The sequence below is a fragment of the Polyodon spathula genome, unplaced genomic scaffold, assembly GCF_017654505.1.
Source record: "Polyodon spathula isolate WHYD16114869_AA unplaced genomic scaffold, ASM1765450v1 scaffolds_3674, whole genome shotgun sequence".
Lineage (NCBI taxonomy): Eukaryota > Metazoa > Chordata > Actinopteri > Acipenseriformes > Polyodontidae > Polyodon > Polyodon spathula.
The window spans coordinates 325-17704 of NW_024475133.1; the positions used below are offsets into that span (position 1 = coordinate 325).

A 17380-nucleotide genomic window follows, 5' to 3' on the forward strand; every position below is an offset into this window, starting at 1 on the left:
GGAGCAGGGCCGCAGTCGCCGCCTCCGCCACCATAGGGAGCCGGGCCGCAGTCGCCGCCTCCGCCACCAGAGTGAGCGAGGGCCGCAGTCGCCGCCTCCGCCACCAGAGGGAGCCGGGCCGCCATCGCCGTACTACCTTGGAGATCCGGGGGCCCCCTCAACCAAAGAAGGCTTGGGGGCTCCGACATCAACCCCGCCCACCACCACCCACCATAACAGCCCACCCAAGGGACATAATTGGACTCTTGGGGGGAGGGAAGGGGGGAGTTGGCCGATTGCGGCCGGTGTACGTTGTACATGGGGGGAGGTGTTGTGGCAGAGCAAAGCTCTGCCCTTTAAATTAGCAGGGATGGGGTTAACTTTCCCCTACCTGCCTGGGTTTATTATGTTCAGGTGGCATGGGGTTGATTAGTTGATTAGGTTGATTAACGATCAATCAGCGCCCAGCCACCTGATATAAAAGGAGGCCTCTGCTTCTCATTTGGGGAGAGGGAGCTGAGGAAGCAGGTTGGTTTTTTTTTGGTTGTTTGGAGAGCTTGAATCCAGTGAAGGTATTGCCCAGCCTGGAAACTGTTATTTTTGTAAGTTTTGCATTTTGTCTTTCTTTGTGTTTAAATTGTTTTGTTTTGGCCCTTGTGCCCTTTCATTTGTGTTTATTTATAATAAAATAGTTATTTTTTTTGAATTGCAGTCTGTCTCTGGGCTTCTATCCACTCGCCAGCCTGCCACACCACCAATAAGCAAGGGATTGTCAATGTAAAGAGAAATGACATATGCTTCTTTTCCACTGCATGCAGCTAAAAAACTAACAAGAGAAATCAACAGTAAAACCCCCAGTACAGGACAGATGTTGCACAAACATTCAAATTTGAATGCATTCAAACTTTGGTTGACTAAGATAGAGCTCATCAAATGAAGTAATGTTCCAAACAAGCACTGAAACTGGCCAATCTGCAAGTAACACTTTAATAGTATTAACAATTACAGTATCTTTTTCATGATGGCAGTTGTCCCTTACCAAATGATCATAGTGGCACCACAATGGCAATACAATGGTTATGTATGAAAGAGAAATGGTACTGTAGCACAATAATTTTAATAGTACAAGCCACTGGCCCAAAGGTGGTAACAATTTAGTATTTTGATAAAATAATGGATTCACGGTTATATGAACCTATACACACTAGCAATTAATTGCAGTACCATGATACCAGAGCAGAACCAGTGTGCAACCATACCAGGACCACTTTCTAATATTTGTTTCAAATTCATTTTTTTTCAGCTGACGCTAATGCAGTCTGCAAACAGCATTACAAGTATAATGTATCAAAAAGTGTTTTCAATAAAGGGGTCAGAAAGTATTGGACAGATTCCAAAAACAACATCAAGAGATTTGAAATTACCTGTTCTGCATTCTACAACCATTGCCTGTCAGACGAAAAACAAATGTGCGAGTCATAAAAAATATGTTAGCTAATTCCTATGTGCATGCTGTTCATTCTACAACTGAACAATGAACCTATTGTTTTGTTCAAACACATCTTTTGAAATAGTTCTCTTGTCTCTCAAAACACTTCAGCAGATGACTGATTGCTACAGTTGGCTAGTGGCTAATCCCAATTTCACTGAGATCTTTTGAAGTGCATTAGTTTGATAGTGGAGTGTTTAGATTATAAAACAATATCTGTAGAGCCTTGATATTCACAGAACTAAAAAGACTCAATCAAAGTGATCCTTCATTATACAACAAAATACAGAGCAGGTGTCAAGATGGCACTAAAGCGAGAGTGGAATATAACGTGACTATTAAATTCCTGAATCTAAGAAAAACACCTAATTATCATGAAAATGTTTTATTTTGCAGTACAACCATGACACAAATGTGTTCTGTACACTAAACATGCAGGATAACTGTCAAAGATTAAGCTGGTCAGATCATTTTTCTTGCAGTAGAGGGAGAAAGACTGGAAATAAAGATTTGGGCACATTTGCTGGTTGATTTCTGGATACCCAGCTGATTTGCAGTAATCCTATTATTTTGTAGTCAACAAAAAATGAGACAAAAGAATTTGACCGTAAAGGGATTTTAAATGGACCGTTTATTTCATAAACCAGCTCTTTAACCAACATTATAGTCTCTTGAACCTTTATGACCAGTTAAAAAAACAGCACTACAACCAGTGATGGTCACTGCTGGAATTTATTCCAAGCAAGACTTCCAGACTACAATAAAAACAGCAGAGGAGTGCATAACTTTTTATGTCATGTTATTTGCTTTTTCACATTGCAATACTCCTCCCAGACCCATTTCCTCCTAGAATAAATATATAACTCCATACTGGAGCAACAGAAAGCAGAACCACCAAGAATGATTGCAAACATAAAATAATTAAGCTATTAAAACCCCTACAGCAGTAATATGAGCTCCAAATTGCTCATACATCTATTTGAAGCAGTAATAACTGCCCTGTTCCATTACAAATTACACACAATAAACAAGACAAAATAAGGAAACATTCTCAGCAGTTTGCAACCGAGTACCTCTGCATCATAATACAGTACTTACGTGGAGGTTCTGCGTCTCGCAACCATTTCTTGATTTGAGAGAGCTTGTTTATTAGAAATATTCCTTTACCCTGAGCCTTCCCACAAGGTTTCATTATCCAAGGTAATAGACGGATTTTTCCGAAACTCTTTAACAAACAGGTTATAGTCAGCTGGAAGCATGAATATCACTGGAACAAAATCTAATCAAAGACAAGGTATTAAATATTTGTGAGAATATATATTTTTTCTTACAAAGCTAATCTAACAAAAAATACTGAGGTATAACTCAATAAAGCCTGGACTTTGACACGTGGCCAAGGCATTTACTTGGCCTTATGATTTATGATTTATAAGTCAAGTGTTCAGTAGTTGTTATTTTATCCCATTAGTGTATAATAACTGAAGTAAACAGTACAAGTACATGTCATCTCATCTGTTTTAAATCTTATTACAATCACTGTTTCTGCACATAACAAACGTTTACACATTTTAAACACTTGTCCAATTGTTTTGAAATTACTGTAGAATACATACGGTTAGTGAGCTATTAAATTTTATATCTAGTGTTATTTATTTGTGAGCCTACCTAAATAAACGTATTTGCCATGTTCATTCTTTTCTGCCAGAGGACTGCTTTCTTTTTCAAGTTCTCTCCTATACCTCTTTATGTTTTTTATCATCATGTCTTTTCTGGTTAACTCATAGTGATTGGGAAAATGATTGACAATTTGGTCATCAGAGAGACGATACCCATTGTCAACACTGAAAACATTTCGGATAGTCTGCACGCTCATCCTGGAATGAAAGAAAGAAGTGACAACTCTGATAGTTATTACAAAAGTAGATTATATCTCTGTGTACTGCATTAAAGGTCAAAAAATGTCATGTAGTTTCTACAATCTCAGTTTCATGTAGTTTTACCACAGTAAGGACACACAGCACATTGTTGTTGGCACTGAGGAATTAATATCATACAGTACAAGTTCTTGCCAGTACACTACATTGTTTCTGAAACTCTGACCACATTATGAGAATTGAAAACAGAACAATGTTATAAAACTTAAAAAAAAAAATTAAATCACACACAACAGCTCCTCATGTTTAAATACTGTATTCAAAAAACCAAACCTTAGCCTTGCACTGTTTTATTCGTTCCTCAAATTCTGTATCTTCTTAACTAACATAATGGGAGGTGAGGCATACCAAGCACCATTAACCCACTCACTTGACACACATGACATATAGAACACATCCTGTGATGTTGTTTTCCTATAAGTTCACTCATCATGTCCTGTGATCTTTGATTTATCATATGACTTTTTTCAGCTGAATATCAAACTGTATAGATTTTATGTGATTAAAATCAGCCACAAACATAAAATATAGTATTCAACATTTGACAGCTGCTAAACCTTTTATAACATGTAATACCCACTAACAGATTAATTGTTTACTGTCTTATTGCAAGCAGAGTGCAATTATCACCCAACCCTCAGACAGGAAGTAAGACTGTTAAAAATGAAACAGCAAAATTTCAGTTACCACATTTAAAGCCAAGGTTTTTTGTTTTTTTTTACAATATCTTTTAATAGTATCAGCTGAATATGTATATAAATACATCCGTTTGAGACCACAAAGGTCTTTTATGTGGACCAGCACAGCTTATCACCTTCTACTGTTACAAGATATTAGTCACTCACAATTTTACCCTGCTTGCATTTCAGCCAAGAGAGAATTACATTTATTTCTAAGAATTCAGAACAATATAAAATATTCAGTACAACATGGTTATGTTCTCTGTGTATTTTAGCATTTTAACAAATGTCTCATTTTAATTTTAAAGTAACCTTCCAGTAATTATATTGTATTTATTTGCTCATGACAGTGTTAAAAATAGAAGAAGGCTTTCCCACCCACCAGTAAAAATTCCAATCTTCACTTTCGGACACTTGAATCCACCCTCTTTTCAAAGTTGTTAACAAGCACGGAATTCTCTATATCAGTCACCCATTTCACTTTTCCAGCCATGATCCTTCCCAGAGCTTAACTCTGAAAAGGAATTAAAAGAGAGGACATTGTACACTGGTGGTAGTCAGTGGCTTGCATATTAATATACTATAAGGTAGGTTTGAGAATAAAGCTTATTTCAACATTGTTTTTCAGATCTAAAGTGTCTAATGTGTGAACAAAAAATATTCAAAAATATCTTTCTGGCCATTTGGCATTCAGGGTCCTGTTGCATTCTCAATACCCTGACCATAATTCTCAATACAAGTCTCCCATTCCCCAGGTCTCTAAACTGGTTCTAACCTGATCAAATAAAGGGGTTTTCTCAGACTCGCTGAACACTAAAACATCGTTATACATGCCTACATTTCTAGTAGTTATTGATTATGACACAAACACACAGTCACAGTCAAAATAGAGTAAATACAAAAATGCCCTGTTTTTTTCTCTCGTGTGGGTAATTGTGAACACCATTCATTGAACGCTGTATGTATATTCCTTACTATGAACGATCTGAACACCGTCCGGCAACACGTTCAAACGTAATGTGCTCGATGGGTGCCTGGTATACACACCGTACTGGTCCTTTGGAGATAAAATCTGCCTTTATTCAAAGACTCCTCCAGTCAAACCCATCGTTCCAATTCAATGTAAATTTGTACAGTTTACAGGTATTTGATCCACTTCCGATTCAATAACCTAGCAACCAGAGACGCTAAACATCACCAGACAAGTAGTACCTTACATGGGACAAAACGTTTAAAGGTGGAACTACGATACAAGAAAATAATTTCTTCGAAGGGTGACATCATAAATTCGTTTGTTTCACAACATGTAATTTACACCTACATGTAATGTGTTCTAGTGTTTAGATAGCGTTGTAGCGGTCTCGGTTAACGCATCACACAGGGCGAGGCAATCCACACACAGGTGGAGGGCGGGCGCGGACCCGCGAACCTCTCGCACTAAAGCATACAAGAACCGGCTCCTATGCAAGTAGCGTATATCGGGTTTATGTATTTGTGTGTGATTACGTCATTTTATAAAAATGTACAATACAAATAATTGTAAACACTTTATCAGAACAGAAGGCTTGAGAACAACAATCAAAGATTTTCAGAATATACATTGGTACAGTAGTACCTGCAATGTTAGTTCCTTATACATCTGAAGACATGACGAAGGATTCTGGAACATGTAGTTTTGTGTAAATGTCTGCACAGGTTGTTGCCCGTCCGTTCGCGGAGATCGTTCTGCGCAGGTTATATGCAGAATCTGACCTGTTTAAACAATGGGCACGTTCACGGAGATCATTCTTAGAAGATCATTGGCTAAATTGGTCAGATTCTGCATATAACCTGCGCAGAACGATCTCCGCGAACGGACGGGCAACAACCTGTGCAGACATTTACACAAAACTACATGTTCCAGAATCCCTCGTCACTCACTGTTACAACAGTAATTGGGAAACTACAGCAGTTTTTTTGTATATTCCTGGACACAATGAAATAGTCCTATCTTTGCAGTACATTGCTGTGTAAAATAACAACAATAAAATGTTTGCATTGAAGGCACTATCTCCAGAATGCTGCCGTTTGTAAAATGTATTGTAAGTATAGTAACATAACATTTACTATGCTAAGGCACTAATCTCCTGAATGTTACTTCTTTCCAGGTTTGATAACAATGTATTACTGCGTAACATGCTTTTTTATTTGTGTAGATTGTAACTTACCGTATAGATAAACGAATACAATACGGTATCATAGGAAACGGGTATCCAAATGATACTGAGGGGCAAGATGGGATCATAGGTATAATGTTTATATTAAGCATATTACTCCCATTTATCAAATATATATACGCATATATAATATATTATTATTATATAAGCGCGTTTGGAGAAAAAATACTTGTTTAATGATTTACAGTTACAATGATAAACTGCAACATGCCTTCCAGCGTTTCTGTTCTTCAATATGGGAGCTACAGTACGGACAGCACAAGTGTTTTTGTTAATCATAACAACTCCCACCATAGGCGGGACCAAATTATATGTGACGTACTCAGGTGATTGTAGTTTACAACAAGAAAAGGTTAAAGGACGCTGCTGTAAGGTTGAACGTTTACAATAATAATAATAATAATAATATAATAATCTAATAATAAATAACACATTTAAAACGATTAGTCGAAACCAATACTGTTATACATTTACACATTGTATTTTGCAGGGCGGCGTTCGCTTTAATCTTTATCAGGAACAAAACCAGGTACGCTTGTTTTCTGTTTGGTTGGTTTATTACACCTGCTCACTACTTTCTTTGTCAATAACACATTTAAAACGGTGTTGGCTGTGTGTATAACTGCATTTAGATACAAAGCGTCTCTGTGTATGTCATATTTCAAATTATGAAATTCAGATATTTGTTCATAATTTACAGATTTTGTCCTAACTTAACCAGGTAATGATATCCATTTATAGCAATTGTTTGTCGGTGATGATCTCAGCCCTGTATGACAGGCTAGTACACTGAAAGCAAAATAGGCCGGCTGCGTGAAATGGAAACATGGATTCAACGTTGGGCTACTGGATATATATATACTGATAAGTATATATAATATCTATATAATATATATATATATATATATATATATATATATATATATATATATATACATATATACTTAATTTTTCCACCATGGCTTATGAATTAAAAAAAAGTATTAAAATAATACTGATTACTTCAACTGAAAAGCAAATGTTTAATTTATATTGTCAAACACGTTTTGAGTTTTCTACAAAAAGTAGCAAATTTTAATGCAATTTTTAAAAATATATATTTCTTATCCATTGTTTTATTCGTCGAGAGCTCTTGATATTCTAATGAGGGATTACATTGGCAGGCCTCTCCCATGACAAACACAGAGTAAAGAGGTAGTGTGAATACTCTGCCCAATACGCATCCATTAAAATAACCTGTATTGTTTATACCTGTATTGTAGATTGGTCAACCGTTTTTGTTCACTTGGATAAAATATTTTCAACAGGTTTAGACTTTTTAAATATAATTCACACTGGCAAATGCTTTTTGCCTGTTTCCCTGTGCTATTAACTGTTGCATATAGATAATAAAATAGACAATGACACATGTATATATGAAATCTAAACATTTTTTTTTTCTTTTCTGTTCCAATGAAAAGAAAAAATGAACTCTAACAAGCTATATAAAAAAAAAGCTTTCATTCTTAAGTCTATTTACTTTTTCAAAGTCTGTTTAATAGAGTACAGTGTAATAATTGTGACCGGCATGGATGTGAAAAGTGTCTATTAACATAAAAATGCATGAAGAAATAATGAATTGCTCGTCCTTCCTATATAGAATGTGATTAAGATAAGTCCACACAAATAAACTGGCTTACTAAATTAGCTTTGGGTTAATTACTTTTTAATGCACACATTTACTTAATGATTAATTCTCAAACTGAACGCAGTAGGGATTCAAGGAAATGCATGCGCATGGATTAGGGTGTGGTTAACATGTAGAAAACAGAAAGTACTGATTAGAGGAGAAATGTAAAAATGGAGCAAGGTAACCAGTGTACTACAGGGATCAGTATTAGGTCCTCTGCTCTTCTTAATCTAAGTTAATGACTTAGATTCTGGTATAGTAAGCAAACTTGAAGAAGTTGGAAGTACAGGTTCAAACCTGGAAGTACAGGTTTACAAGGAAGGTGGGGTCGATGAACAGTGGACTAAAGTATTTATTATAGTAAAAAGTTGTTAACATGTGACATATATCTAAACTTTTCCATCTGATACAGTCAGTGTTTTGTTTTTTTTTCTCTCTCAAATATTGTATACTCATATTGATGGGACTTGCATTATAAAAAAAAGTGTTTATCTATGAGGTGTGTCAACACTGTGTAAAACCTTCTAGGCAAACACCGGCGTGTTATTATATAAACTTAGATAACATACAAATTAGTGATACCTGCTCAAGCTTTGTTCCCTTATTGTAGATTAGAAACTGATTTAGAAGGGATCTAAAATCTTTCTATGTTTAAACCGTGCATCAATAGGAGTGTTCATTTTATGAGGAGGTCTGATAAAATTTGGTTTATGCAAATGTTATGTTTGCATATTTACAAAGAATGAAGGGCCGGCATATATCATGTTCATGTTCATTATCTGCTGCCTGTGTAGTTGAATACTAAACTATTATTGTGTTACTATGCTTATATTTACCTGAGTTTCTAATGGATTAATCAGTGATGGCTAAAGAGGAGAATGCTGGTGTAAGGCTAGTTTTTATTATGTGTAAAAACACCATTACAGTAGTTGATTCTTTGAGAATAACAGCACATCTGAAATCGTAACTTGCATATTAATGCACACATACTGAAACCAATTGCCTTACATATTGCTGTACTGTACATTTCACACATCAGTGTTGAACATAGCCTGCTTTGGAAAATAATTATCTCCTGCTATTTTGCATTTCAGACATATATAGATACCACATGTATAAATCCCTGTACTCTGTATTTCCCCAAGTTAGATGATCACATGTACGTACTTACAATGTTTAGCTGGTCTCTTGAGTGGCCATTATCAGGCAGTTTGACTGTGTGTGGTTTCTTCAGAGGAGATGGAATCCTGTTATGATCACAACAGTTGTTTGCTTTTAAAAATAACAGTAGCCATATGTCTGTCAGTAATTGACTTTCCATTGGCAACGTCTTCTTGTCTTCCCACACATTACGTCCTGGTATTAACCCCTTTCTTGTAGCAGAACTTTTCGTTCTTTGCTTGCTTTTATACTAATTCTTCTTTCATCTCTGCACCATTTAAATTCCAAATGGCAGTACATGTAGTGAGGATGTTTGCAGTATTGGCTTTCTAGTAGGTCATTATTCTGGCAACTGTTCAATTGTATTGTATTTTTTCAGGTTCAGGGCATTTGGTGATCTTTTTATTACAAGAAAAGTGTGGACAGTGCGTCTTGATGGTAAAGTACGACTCTCTTTTTGGTTTTTCTGTGTTAAGCTGGAGAGATTCTTTGCTTTCGTAACATTGCATTTAAAGCTATACGTTCAGTTACAGTGATCCCAGCTTGTAGATCTCCCAATTTATAAGCGAAGCTGTCGACTCAACATTGTTATGTGCAACTTAGGGGTGCATTCAATTAAAAAAATACAGTGCCTATGCAGACACTCGGAGTGTGTTTTAAAATAAGGGATTATTCAATTATTACATTATGGCAGCTTTATTAATGTGGTGTCTTACTCTGTCAGGAAGTTAGCACCAAGAATAGTGCTTTAAAACACAATAATAATGCAGGTCCTACAGCAACGCTGTCATTTCTGATGGACTCTGCTCCTCAGGAAGGAACTTAAATCACACAATGGAGATCAGACCTGTCAGAAACATGGTAGAAAGGGGGTTCTTTTGTTAATTAAGTTTTTTTGTTTATTATTAACTCAAGTTTTATGACACATTTACTCATGCAGTGGTTTCCCTCCTTTGTCTAGAAGTTCTAGAAGCTCCACAATCTACTCCCAAAAATGTAGAATACATTCCATTTGCTGCAGTACAAAATTGTAAATACAGTGACAACTTTCTTTTTTCTTTTTATAAGTTTGTTCAAGTCATTTATAACATACATTTAATTTCCTTTTATTGTTTTATGCAGAGATCAGAATGGCTCAACTAACAAAAAGCAATATTGCCAGAAACAATAACAAGCCAGAAGAAGCTTCTCTCACAGAGACGGATATAAGGTATATGATATTAGAATTAATGTTTCCTTTTATATATATTTAAAAAAAGTTAAATGCTCATTATGAGTAATGGCATATATTGTAGAAATGCAACATTTAAGGCCAATAGTGATCTTAGTAGTTTTGTGAAATATTAAAAAAATAAGGTCATAAAACTACATTATTACACTGACAAGTGCTAGAACACGTCCATCTGGCTATTTATTTTATTAAGTTTGTTTTTAGTATTACAAACTTTCATGTATATTGTGAAATCAGTTGATCTGTTTCTTTAAATTTCCACTTAGTCCAAAGAAGACACCCTTTGAGTTTTTGAAAGCTAGTGTTTGTATTTAATATGATTTTTCTATCTACTTTAACTGAATTATCACTAATTTGATGAAAATTAAGTTTTAAAATACTTTTATTATAAGTTAACCATTTTTTTTTTTTTTTATGAATACATCCTTCAAAGTAATATTCTGCATTTTCAATCTAAGATAAATGAGATTGGATCATTACATGTATCCTGTTATATTTTAATTAGGATATAACGCAAATGTATCATTTTCTATATTTAATAGAACTGCTGGTAAGATTGGTCGTCAGCTGGCAGAGATAGGAGATGAAATTAATCAGCATTACAATGAAACTTTCCAAAGTATTCCGCTGCACAGGACACGTACCACTACATGTGTACATGGGTCGTCCAGCATCATTGCACAATGGTAAGCAGTTGAACTGGTTCCAGATTCAAATTTATCCTGAATATCCATGCCCAGCAGCTCATGTTACTTAACAATAGCTGTATTAAATTTAAGCAACAGTACTCATAAAATGCAATGGCATTTTTAATTTCCTCTTCTTTTTCCAGTGTTATTTTATACTTCTTACAAATACTGTGTTACATTTTTTTTGCTACTGATTATGTCAGAATCTTGAGTTAATTATTATTATTATTTTTTTTTTTTTTTTTCTAGCCAAAAAAAGGAGATCGTTTTTCTTCTTCTAACAAGGGATTAAGGGAATTAAAGCCATGTTTGGGATGATCAAAAGATGTCTGATTAATTCAGTTCAGTATCCAATAATCCAGAGATTCAGAGTCTGGGTAAGATTTTTTTTTATTTTTTTAATTGATACATTGTAGCCTTTTCTAAGTCTATTCCATTATAAAATGATGCCCTGGAGCAAAAGTACATCTGCTCCATGTTCTATATTATCATAACATTGTGTTACATTTAAAGGTTGTAATACTTGCGTTACAACTTATTTAATGCTGAATGGATATTTACATATTGTTTCTGTCACACAGGTAGCTAATGCTTGTCCAGCAAACATCTATATCAAATGGACTGCTGGTTTTCTCGCTGTGTTTTTGCTCGGAGTGGCTATTGGTATTGATTTGTAAGCCAAGGAATATGTCCATAATTGCACTGAAAGGTCACAAGCAGGTCTTTGGCCAATACCATTTAATGAAATCCCCACCCAGGAGGTGAATGTCTATTTTATCTTTCTTTCTGTCTTTGTTAGGCTTTAGATACACTGAGTGCTGGGTCACTTCTAAAATGAATGGTAATAAAGTAGCATGGTTAACAGAGTAAATTATGTGCTTTGGAATATTTTTGGCTGTTACTGGATAACTGTCTAATAGATTTTATATTTGCAGACACCTGTGTGATTATTATAATGTATGCAAAGTGTCACTGCTGTAAAACAACTAATTGAGGAATGCTGGCCTTCATTCTTTTAACTTAAATCATAATTTTCTATTGGCAATATAAAATAAAAAGAATCTTAAAAAAATGTTGTATTTTTTGTATTTCTCCTTTGTAGATGCTGTACTGATATTATATATGTTTCATAAAACTCAATGACTCAGATTAGCACCTACTTTTTTCCTTCAGTTTTACCTCACCCCCATATAAATTACAGCCAAAACACTGGCTTAGGAAAAATGGTTTGCTAGCCAAGAGCCAAACCTTTTAATATTCAACATGAAATTATAGTTGTATGACAATATATGTCTTTCTTTGTCACCTCTCCAATTAAGTTCCCAGTCTCCCTTATATGTTTGACACTACCATAGACTACAATAGTAATAGCATATAATTAAAACCTGAAAACAGTAAGTTTACAAAGTATCTGAAAATAAATGGGTTCACTTTCTGTGTAAAAAAAAAAACTTTTGATGCAAGAATATATATATTTTTTATATTTGTACCTATATATGCTTATAGAACCGTCATGCCTTTAAGTTGCATTTTTGCAGCATAGACCCTAGCTGGTTCCCTGGTCCCACTTCATATGTCTCTGGAAACGCAACCCCTTGTACTCTTTCATAAACTGCATGCATTGTCTGTTCCCATTTGACAGGTGAAACAAGCTGCTTCAGCAGCAATCGCTGAATGTGTCCCTGTGCACATACTTCTGGGCAGCTCGCCCCCACCCCCCCCCCCCCCCCCACTCCACGGACAGACTGTATGTTTGGTTTCTGTATGTCCACAAGTTTCTTTAAGACACCTGTCAAGGACTCAACTGCAGGTTCCATCAGCGCAGTGTGAAATGCACCACTGACAGGTAGCCTCTGTCCACAGGAAGTTAAACTTATGTGAATTCTTCTGTAAAAATTCCAAAGCCTGAAGAAAAATGTTTGTTACAAACTGTTAATAAGGGCAATTATTACTAAATGCAAATTAACAGTGTTTTACAGAAGAACCACTTATTTTGCATTGTATGTGGATTTTATTTTTATTGACGAAGCTCCCCCCAAAAATGTTTTGAAACTAAAACATGCCAGTAGCATAGGTTTTATTTTGAACATTAAGTTAGAAATATATTTTAGAAAAGGCTTGATCTGAAAGGACATTAGTCAAATTGATGGTGTGTCTCAAGATAAAAGGACATACAAAATAACTATTCCCTGTACAGAAAACAAAACCTGTATATCTATATAATAAATTTGAATAGCAGTAAAATTAAGTACCTGTAAATGTCCTGCAATAACTCTCCCATCTGGGAAGAGGTAGTTGACCACAACACACACAGGGTTTTCTACTCCCAGTGTTTTGCAGTGGTTTCATGCTTCCAAACAAGCATAGTTGTAGTTAGACTCTGGTCCTCCAACCACTGACAACATTCCACTTGGAACAACATCTGATGCATTCTGCATGGCCTCTGCACGCACTTTCACTGCATATAATGCTGGAGTGAAATGTAAAAGATGAATTAATAACAGAAACCCACTATTCACTTTCACAAGGCGTTAATACAGGTACTGCACGATTTCAATAAATGACACAGGCCTAACCAAGTTTCACATAAATTGGGTTAAAGCATGTAATACTGACATATGAACCTTACACTTATCAACACAAGCTTAAACAAACTGTTTTAAAACTGAACCACTGACTGCTGTGTTTGATCAACAACAGCTATATTAAGATTTATAGTGGAAGGTGTACCAACTGCACATATCTAAAAAATATTGATATAAAATCACGTTTAGATGGATGTATTACATATATGTTACACATTTTATCATGTTACACAGACAATGTCATAATTGTGAACACTGATTTTGTGGTTCCCCAGTTGGTGTTGTGCGCTTTCAACTGAAGGCAGTAGTACCACCGCAATCCTGCCAAACACCAAAAGTGGCCTGCAAACATAATCGTGAACACATCTCACACACTGAAGAACCAGTGCAGCACGACAAACACGTTCGCAATGGCCTGAAACAAAAAGCCCCACTCAGTTATGATTACAACCTAAAACAATAATCAACATTATAGTGCACAAGAATGAAAGTTTGAGTCGTGATAACGACAACGTGTATATTGAAAATACAAGGGTATCAAAGATTAAGTCAAGCACTAAACAAAGATGACAGGGTGTACCGCTAAGCGTTACGGGTGCTGCGGCTCATCATGATGTGAGAGTAGTAACCTTTCCCACCTAGAGTACGCAATGAGACGTCAACCATCTGGAACTAGACATTGTTACGCCAAATGGGACAGGATGACAATGAACACAACTCAGATCCTGCAAGAAAAAAGTCAGTAAATAACTGACCATAAGCACCACATAAAGTCAATTCACAGAACATACAAAAAACGGAGAACACTCAGTCTCAAAGGCAAGTGGTAATTCGCCGGGCACAGTTGGGAACCATTGAGAAAGTGTTTGACAGCCAGCGACGGTGATGAGATGGCGCCATACGATTGGCACCATCCCGCACAAACTTGTACGTACCGGCGCGTGCCGGGAAGAGAACCCAAGGCACATGAGGGATGAGGGTCTTCACGTGGCATCCCAGGAAGCGCTTCGAGGTGGCACCGATGACACCGGGGTGGGCGTTGGTGGTGTGGCCACGGGGAAACTGGAGACAGCAAAGCCAAAAAGACAAAACCCTGTCCCGCCCTTGGTGGTGTGTCCAAAAAGAATTAAACACACAGACGTCTCATCATGTCTAGAGTCGTTAAATTAGAAGATAATAATATCGAATATAGATAAATATAATATATAATATATATGATATAATAATACTATAGAGAAAGATGTCTGGTGGGGTGTGTGTGGGGGTTTGATAGAAACAAAAAATTGTAACTTATCAAGAATTGCGTACACTACAGGAGTCGGCAGAGTGAGGAGATTCACGCCACAAGGAACATTGATGAATGAACCGAAGGAACGGGAGATGTGATCTGCGGAGGCGCAGCATATCGTGAGAACAAGAGGGGGTGGCTACGGCTGGAATGGGGTGCCAGCAGATGGACACAACGCGACGTAGACGGCATTAAAAAGGAGAGATAGGATTCTATATAGCGATACTATGGGTCAGGTAAGACGACTAGATATGGCGTTAGAGTATCGACCACGGTAACATTGGGGCCTCTCCAGTAAGGCGCGCGGGTCCTGTTTGTACAATAAAGAGGTAAATGGCCGCGTGGTGCATGAGTTGACATAGCAGACGAAGGACAGCGGACAATCTCAGAAATAAATACAGTAATCAAGAAACCACCAGATGCAATTGAAAAACATAAGTCCATCACCAGGTGGAGGGGCCGGAGCCGAATTAGGTGATGATACATATAGCGACATACACAGGTGTGTGGTAAGTAATTATAATGGTGAGCCCCAATTATTAAAACCTCAACCCGCGGCAAACGGGTGTCTCGTATGATAAAACCAAGAATGCTCTGTCGGTAGATTCACACGTTGCACGAAAATATGTAGGATAGTATGGGCGAAGAATTAGAACATGCTTTGATTGTGTGCAGAAATTGAAAAAAGAGAGAGGGGCAAGTAGGGAGGAGATATATGAGTGAGAGAAGGAGGGATTGATAGGGGGTGGTGAGTAGACAATCGCATCTAGGCGTGGGTAAATACAGGCAAAGTTACCGCATGTCAGATGGCGGGGCTCGTGGCAGACAACAGAGCAGCCGACCCGAATACTAGCGAGAAAAAAGCACACGGGAGATTCTAACGCGCGCGTGTGGGGAAAAGTGCTCGCGTGGAGAGTCAATAGACACAGGTAAGAGGTTGAATAGGCAATTGCAGTGCTTTCTAGGCGTATCCAACTAGAAACATCTACTTTGGGCAAAAACGCGCTGGAGGGGGGTGGGGAAGTTCGACACAGTCCCTTAGGAGATGGGAAAGCCGGAGGTCGGTGTGTAAGTATGTGTGATAACCTAAGAATGACGAGCACAACCGGGAATAAGGTTGGCGGGGGGAAGGGAAGGAGTACGAGGGGCACAAGGCTGAGGGCGGACGTGCCGCCCGACCCTCAAGAAACAGCGGGTGAAGGGACGGGGGAAAGACGGATGCTCCTTGGAGAAAACGGGCGGGAGGGGCACACATGAGTGGTGCAGGGCTCTACAGAGTCCGGGTGGGTGTGCCGAGGAGAGGCAGAAAGTGCGGGTGGGGGGGGCAGAAGGGGTGGGACCACCGGGTTAGAGCGGACCGGCCGGCCTGGAGGGGACAGGGTAGGACACGCAAGAGTGGTGGGTGAGGGAGGTCGAAAGACAATATTCAATGGGGGGAGAAACGTGATTAATTGGGCAGAACAAGCTAGCGGGACAGGTGGATGAATCGGGGCAGGGCAGCATCCAGCGGTAGAGGTGGGGGGTCGGAAAGCCGAAAAGGCACAGTTGCGGGCTGAAGTTGGCAAGGAGTGTAACGGGGCGGTGTGGTGGGTAGGAGACATAGGAATCAAGTAGTGAAGGCCAAGAACAAAGTGTGTGTGGACAGGAGATACGAGATAGGAAGTGGGCGAAAGAGGGCAAGGGAGTAGCCAACCGGAATCAAAATACAAGAAAAGCCTTGGGGTCCAGAGAAACCCAAACCCGGCAAACAAGACAACAGGTGTCAATACGCACCAGAGAGCCAAAGCCGGGAAGGGAAAGGGCCGCTAAAAAGAAAAAAAAGCCGAGCGCGCGCAACAACAACAAAACGAGGAAAAAAAAAGAGACACACGGTGGGGGATGGGGAAGGAACGGACGGGAACGGCATTGGGACAGACGGGCGCTTAGGGACAAGGGTTTTCTGTGTGGGTTTGTATGAAATCAAATTAGCGCCCGACTTACAAGAGAAATATCAAATTGTTTATTTGACTATCATATGCACAAGGTTATTTTAATTAAGTTAAGCTGGGTTTTTAAGAGCCAACACACCCAAATGATGCCGATATGGCGCACATGCCCCAGCTGTGCAGAGCACGGTGGCCATAGCTTGTATGTCCAAACGTCAAGTTGCACCTCAAATTTGAAAGGTGTGTGTGCCGAGCATAACGATGGGGTACAAACCTGACCGTGTGAGAGAATTAACATACAGACCTGGCGTCAGGTGGGGGCCATATAACCGGCCAGGGTGTGGAACACGCAATAACTGGGGTGTTCGTGCCAAACAGCCAGTTTTGCAAGCAGATCGAAAGCGGAGCGGGGTAGAGAAAGGAAATAAGTGACTACAGAAGTCTCATCACATAGAGATTACCGTAAAAATCAATTAAACCTGTTTATTGAGCCGTCATGGAAAATCGCAAACACCAGCCTGGTAGCAAACATCG

At 38.1% G+C, this 17380-nt stretch overlaps 1 long non-coding RNA gene and 2 pseudogenes across 3 annotated transcripts; 1 reads left to right on the top strand and 2 right to left on the bottom strand.

Moving 5' to 3' along the window:
* Positions 1-718: 718 nt before the first annotated feature.
* On the bottom strand, positions 719-4575 carry LOC121312182 (annotated as a pseudogene).
* Positions 4576-6600: 2025 nt separating this feature from the next.
* On the top strand, positions 6601-11132 carry LOC121312183. 3 transcript variants are annotated; one of them, XR_005949732.1, is made up of 6 exons: positions 6601-6666; positions 6789-6827; positions 9508-9571; positions 10090-10158; positions 10251-10338; positions 10902-11132. It is a non-coding gene; the product is annotated as an uncharacterized LOC121312183 (long non-coding RNA). The 3 variants fall into 3 exon arrangements; XR_005949731.1 differs by having other exon boundaries at positions 6603-6666; positions 9508-9566; XR_005949730.1 differs by lacking the exon at positions 10090-10158 and having other exon boundaries at positions 6605-6666; positions 9508-9566; positions 10902-11127.
* Positions 11133-12538: 1406 nt separating this feature from the next.
* On the bottom strand, positions 12539-16522 carry LOC121312184 (annotated as a pseudogene).
* Between the last annotated feature and the right edge of the window lie 858 nt (positions 16523-17380).